The sequence below is a fragment of the Bufo bufo genome, chromosome 3 (genome assembly GCF_905171765.1).
Source record: "Bufo bufo chromosome 3, aBufBuf1.1, whole genome shotgun sequence".
NCBI lineage: Eukaryota > Metazoa > Chordata > Amphibia > Anura > Bufonidae > Bufo > Bufo bufo.
In genome coordinates this window covers 685,200,741-685,207,611 of record NC_053391.1, presented here as the reverse complement: position 1 = coordinate 685,207,611, position 6,871 = coordinate 685,200,741, and positions in this window count along the sequence as shown.

The window sequence follows — 6,871 nt, the reverse complement described above, 5'->3', positions numbered from 1 at the left end:
AGGTCAAGTGATATTTTTATAGAGCAGGTCGTTACGGACGAGGCAATACCTAATTTGTCTACTTTTTCTTATTTAAGTTTTACACAATAAATGCATTTTTGAAACCAAAAAAATGATGTTTTGGTGTCTCCATAGTCTGAAAGCCATAGCTTTTTTGTTTTTTGGCCAATTGTCTTAGGTAGAGTCTCATTTTTTGAAGGATAAGCTGACGCTTTGATTAATACTACCATACGCCTTTTTGGTACTGTTTTTATTTTATTTTTTATGGTGTTCATCTGAGGGGTTAGGTAATGTGATATTTTTATAGAGCAGGTTGTTACGGATGCGGGGATACCTGATATGTCAACTTTTTTTATTTATTTTACTTTAACACAATAATAGCATTTTTGAAACAAAAAAAATTATGTTTTAGTGTCTCCATATTCTGAGAGCTATAGTTTTTTAATTCTTAGGGCGATTGCCTTATGTAGGGGCTCATTTTTTGTGGAATGAGGTGACAGCTTGATTGGTACCATTTTGGGGGGCATTCGCCTTTTTGATCGCTTGCGGTTGCACTTTTTGTGATGTAAGGTGACAAAAATGGCTTTTTTGACACCGTTTTTTTTTACGGTGTTTATCAGAAGGGGTGGATCATGTGATATATTTATAGATACGGTCGTTACGGATGCGGCGATACCGAATATGTATGTTTTTTCTTTTTTTTCTATGTTTTATTATAAAATCAGGGAAAATAGCTTTTTTTCTTTTTTTTACTTGAAACGTAATTTTTTATTATTAAAACGATTTTATTTTACTTTTTTTTTTTTTACTTTATTTCTGTCCCGCTCTGAGACTTCAACATTTGGGGGTCTGATCCCCTCTGCAATGCATTACAATACATCTGTACATATGTATTGCCTGTACACTGAGTAATACACTAACAGGTCGCAAGCTTTCGTAGATGCCTCAGCAAGGAATCTGGCTGTCTTCTCACCCATCAGTTCACCGTCACCGCAGAGCGGAGACCCGATGGGCTCCTTCACTGCCCGCAAACCCCTTCTATGCCGCGGTCAGCGCTGACTGCGGCATAAAAGGGGTTAATCCACCGGCATCGGCTTTTACAGCGATGCCGGTGGATACAGCAGGGGCCCGGCTATCAGTGACTGCTTGGCCCGCCCGATCATCATGAAGTAACAGTACGTCAAAATGCGGCAAGTCACCCCCTCAACCTCGCAGTTAGTGAGAGCAAACTATCCTCCTCTTATTAAAACTCTGGCTGAAGAATTGGACAGGTTGTCGAAACATGAGCTGGATGGGCAGGATAGTTCTGTACAAAATGTTATTTCTACCACGCATTCTTTATGTTTTCCGCACGTTATCTATCCCTCTACCAGGTTCAATCTTTTATTTTTTTTAATAGTCTTTATTTAAAGCTTTCTTTTTTTTTCAAAAAAAGACATGAAAAACCGACTTACAACACGGTTTCAAGACTAGAGTCGACAGCATCACTTGTACATGCTCAATATTTGTGTACATCATAACGATACTTCGTTACATACTCTTATTCAAGAACATCAGTACATATCAGTTTATGGATTGTTATTTAGCTTCATCAACTCCAGAAGTGATGCCCCATCCACTCACACCCCAGCGCTGCAATTCCTCTTCCTTCAACTAGTTATTGTAAATGGTCAATCATTAAAGGCTCTGTCTCTTTTCCGCTCCCAACGGCGGTCTATTGCTAATGGGATCGGACTAGCAACTACCATATGTTGAGCGGTCTGGCCTACACCTCCCACCCCCGGCCATTGACTGATTGTCTCCCTCAATCCTAAATGATCACTGATCTGGCTCTCAACCAAGGTCCCCAGATTGTCTCAAATTTTTCGGCATTCCCCCCTCGCTATAAAAGGTCAATTTGTACATTGGTAGAGCCGCATCTATAATCTGAGTCCAGTGTTGAACTGATGGGACTGCCGGAGGCTTCCAATGCAGCAGAATAGATTTCCTGGCATAAAACCTCAAGAGTCGATAAAGTATCCTAGTGTATTTTGTTTGGATCCGATCATTTACCAACCCTAACAGACTATTCTCTGGGGAGCAGACTGCTGGTAGACCCAGTTTCTCATTGAGGAACCCATGAATTTCCGACCAATACTCTGCTATCACTGGGCAATTCCAAATCATATGAATCAGGGTTCCACTATCATTACCATATCTAGTACATTGAGCACTGTCTAACCTAACCATCCGTTCCAGTCTGACAGGTGTCAGATATGTGCAATGTAGCCACTTAGTCTGAATTAATTGATCTCTGGCACTAATTAACGTACTTCTCCAATTATATGTTAGTTCTTTTCCGTGTCTATCCTCTAGTTGCGGAATGTCTACCTTCCATCTAGTCAAAGATTTGGATAATGGTGATAGGGCCTGCAACGTAAGCTCCTCGTAAAAAGAAGACACTGGTTTACACACCTCTTTTTGTCTTGCAATCTTTTCAATAGAGCTTACCGCGTTCAATCTTCCTTTCACTCCGCTCCCAGGTGACCTCCTTTGTCTGGCAGGAGACTGGCGTACTCCTAAGGCTAAACAAAATGGAGGCATGGGTCGGCCAGACTTAGAGCGTTATTATATAGCCTTTAGACCAAACATTGGGCAAATAGTCAAAAGTTATGGCCTGATCTTGCGGTAAAGTTGACAGGGGTGACACGCCTAAACGCTATATTGGGCATACCCAACTGCATTCAGCTATGCTCTAAAGTGGTGCCCCCAACGGTAACAGCTTCCTTGATTGCATGGAGGTCGGGGTGCTCCGCTGTGGAGAATAGAACCTAGAATCAAGGTTTGAGTAAGGATGGACGCCTTAAGGGTCCATTCACACGTCCGTGGAGTATTGCAAATCCGCAATACACCCGGCCGGCACCCCTCATAGAACTGCCTATTCTTGTCCACAATTTTTTGAGGAACTGCGGCCCGGAAGTCCGGGGTAGCGGTCCAAAAATGCGGATGCTGAGAGCACATAGTGTGCTCTACGCGTCCATTCCTGTCCCATTGAGAATGAATGGGTCCGCACCCGTTCCCGATATTGCGGAGCGGACCCATTTGCGGATGTGTGAATGGACCCTAAAGGCATATATGCCAGATCTCACCATTGACAGATGGACAGACAGTCAAATAGTTTTTTATCAGATGTTTACAGAGGCGATGGTTGATGTCATTCCAACAAATTCAGGAGACATTTCAGTTGCCTAGTACTGAACGGCAGACATATAACAGAGTGGCATCGTTTCCTCGCCTCTGGAATGCCATCAACAGTCGATACCCCTACTGTGATGAATGATCTATTGAATACTAGAGGTGGAACGAGAAGGATGGGTTATAAACACCTCTATTCCTCACTGACACATAATAATGTTTTCCACAAACACATTGCAATGTTAGCATAGGAGCAGGACTTCTCTATAAAGCTATCACAGGCAGCCTGGCACCGAGCCATTCATTGGGCACGCTCATCTACGAAGTGCGCTACACACTGGGAACAATGTTGCAACCTGTTATTACGGTGGTATTACACTCCGGAGAGCTTAGCACGTATATACCCCAACGTTTCGCAACAATGTCGGAGACATTGTGGACATAAGGGCTCCTTGCTCCACATATTCTCGGATTGTCCAAAAATCAAACCCTTTTGGCAGTCAATCACCAAGCTTCTCCAACAAATGAACCCTCTACTTGTTTAGCTACCTCCAGAAACAGCCCTCATGTTAATCAACATTGAGTCCCTTCCACGCCAGGTCAGAACCATCATGTGCCATTTATTACATTCCTCACAACTCGCTATTGCCAGACATTGGAAGTCGCAGTCCATACCCTCTATAACAGAAGTTATATCTATTGTACACAATAGCTATTTATGTGAAGGGGTCTTAGCTCACCAAAGCGGTTCCCTAAATACCTTCCATTCTAAGTGGTCACAATGGGTAGGGTTACACCCAGTCCTACTCCTGGGCGTAGATACTATAGCTTGGATACACAGCATGTGTCAGGAAGGAGTTAAAACAAAAGCTAGAAGTGCTTGTTTTGTACAGTGGTCCGGCTATCTTAACAAGTGGGAGTAGATATAAAGCTGCATGAGCCGTCACCAGCTTCTGAGTGCATGGGGTTCGGAGTATACTGATGGATGATAGATCAGGTTCATAAGAATGATGATGTAGGGAATGGAGAGGAGTAAGATTAGGGGATGTGACCTAAAAATATGTGTTTTTACGGAGCGCTCAAAACTGTGGATGTTGTGAATTAACCTAATTGCTTGGGGTTAGGCCATTCCAGAGAGCTGGTGCAGCTCCGGAGAAGTTCTTGGAGACGGGAGTAAGATTATGGTGGATGTCAGTCATAAGTCACTAGCTGAACGGAGAGCACGGGTAGGATGGTAGACAGAGATAAAGGAGGAGATGCTGGAGCGCAGCACTGTGGAGGGATTTGTAGGTGAAAATTAAGACTTTAAATTGAATCCTGGCAGCCAGTGCAATGACTGGCACAGGACGGAGGCATCAGAATAGTGACTGGCACAAGACAGAGGCATCAGAGTAGTGACTGGCACAGGGCGGAGGCATCAGAGTAGCGACTGGCACAGGACGGAGGCATCAGAGTAGTGACTGGCACAGGGGGAGGCATCAGAGTAGCGACTGGCACAGGACGGAGGCATCAGAGTAGTGACTGGCACAGGGCAGAGGCATCGAAGTAGCAGCTAGACAGATAGGTGACCCTGGCTGCCATGTTCCGGATAGATTGAAGAGTCTGGTGAGGGGGACTCCAATTAGTAATGAGTAACAGTAATTGTGACGGGAATGGATCAGGGCATCAATGAGAGTTTTGTTGAAGATTTTAGTTAGGTGAGTAGTGACAGACAGGGAAAGAGACTGGAGGAGGTGGGAGGGAATTTAGGAAGTAGTGCATGTGGGAGAAAGAGAACAAGAGAGGTACTTGGAGACTTCTTCTTCTGTGACTGGGTCAAATGTGCAAAGTGAACCAGAGGACATGCTGGGGGTGGAGGAGGGAATCAATGACACTTAGAGGCTGGGAGCTAATTTCCTGCTGGATGTTTTCAATTTTCTGTTTGGAGTAGATGGCCAGATCTTCAGCACAGAGGTCTGTAATAGATGCTTGCACTTTTGGACTGAGGGAGTGAAAAGTGTCACAGAGTTTTTTGGATTATTGGATAGTGAGGAAGTCATAGTCGAGAAATAGGTCTGTTTGGCGAGGTGAAGGGAAGATTTATAAGTCGTCAGCATAAATTTGTAGTGGAGTGTGAGTTTTTCTCCATAGGTGTAAGCCAGAGTTGCTTTTGTCTCTGTTTGGAGGTTCTCAGTGTAGGAGGTGCTACTTCATCTAGGGTACTTCTGAGGGTACAGTATTATAATAGTGTTTTGCAGTCAGATCAGGACAGGGGAGAGACATGATTGGGGACAGTCATGACTGTAGAGAGTCTGTAAGTTTTTTAGTGTCAATGGAATGTAGCTTTCAGAATGTGTGATAAGTGGGAGTATGCTGAGATGGATATGGACTTGTAACAGTGGATCACAGTAGGTTTTGGTCAGAGAGCAGCAGAGGACAGTTAGTAAAGTCAGAAACCAAGCAGAGCCGACAGAACACCAGGCCAATTGTGTTACCATCTTTATGCATTTGAGAGTTAGAAAGTTGTGAGGGGCCAGGAGAGGAAGTTAGAGATAGAAGCTGGGAGGCAGACAGGAGATGGGGCTGTCTATGGGGATGTTAAAGTCGCCCATATGAGAGTTGGTAATTCTGAGGACAAGGAGTGTGACAGACAGGCCATAAAGGGAACTAGGAACTGGGTGGGTAGGTGGGTGAGCCAGGGGCTCGGTATACAACGGCCACTCTGAGGGAGAGTGGTTGGAAGAGTCTGCAGATGTGAATGAGAGTGATGTGAATGAGAGTGATGGTACTGGGGAAATTACCTGGATTGTGCATTTTGGGGCAAGAAGTATGCTAACTCCACCACCATGTCTGATCTCAGGTCTGGGGTTATGAGAAAAATGTAGGCCATCGTAGGAGAGAGCAGCAAGAGAAGCAGTTTCAACAGGTTAAGAGAATAAGTCAGAAAGAAGTTGTGAATGTAGAGGAGTTTGTTGCACACTGACTATGGGTTCCACAGCACACAATTAAAAGAGAGATGAGAAGGTGTACAACAAAGTTGATGAGGTTTAAAAGGTTTCTATGGGAAAAATGGAGAAGGGGTTGAAGTTAGAAGATGGTGGGCCAGCATTAGGAGAGATGTCCCCTGAATTTAAAAGTATAAAGAGAAATAGCAAATGGTTGTGTGATTTGTGAGAGTTCTTAGTGTTGTGCACCCTAGGGCATGATGGCTTGATACAAATCAGGAAGGCGATAAAGCATGTGAGCTGTATATCAGGGAGGGAAGGAGAGAGGGGCTGATGTGGATAGAAATCAATGGAGGGGTAACAGAGCGCAGAGAGTGTGGCATAAAGAGGACATAATGAAATGCACAGAGTAGTGTTGAGCGAAGTTATCGGTTACTTTGCCGAATTTAAAAAAAAATTAAAAATTTTAATAAATCGCCCACTTTCTAAATAGTGGGTGAAATGACAGGGAACGGCGTTTGTGCTTCCCCCTGCCATTGTACCCCTCAGATGCCGCATTCATCGCTGATCACGGCATCTGAATTTAATATTTAAGTCTGTAATAAAAAATATATATATCATATTTACCTCATCCATTTGATTGAGAAGACCCGCTAGCGCCATCTTGATTGAAGATCCACCGCGCACGGAAGTCACCGCACACGGAATTTCACATGGGATCTTCAATGAAGATGGCGGCAGAACTCTCTTTGCGCTCAAATGGATAAGGTAAG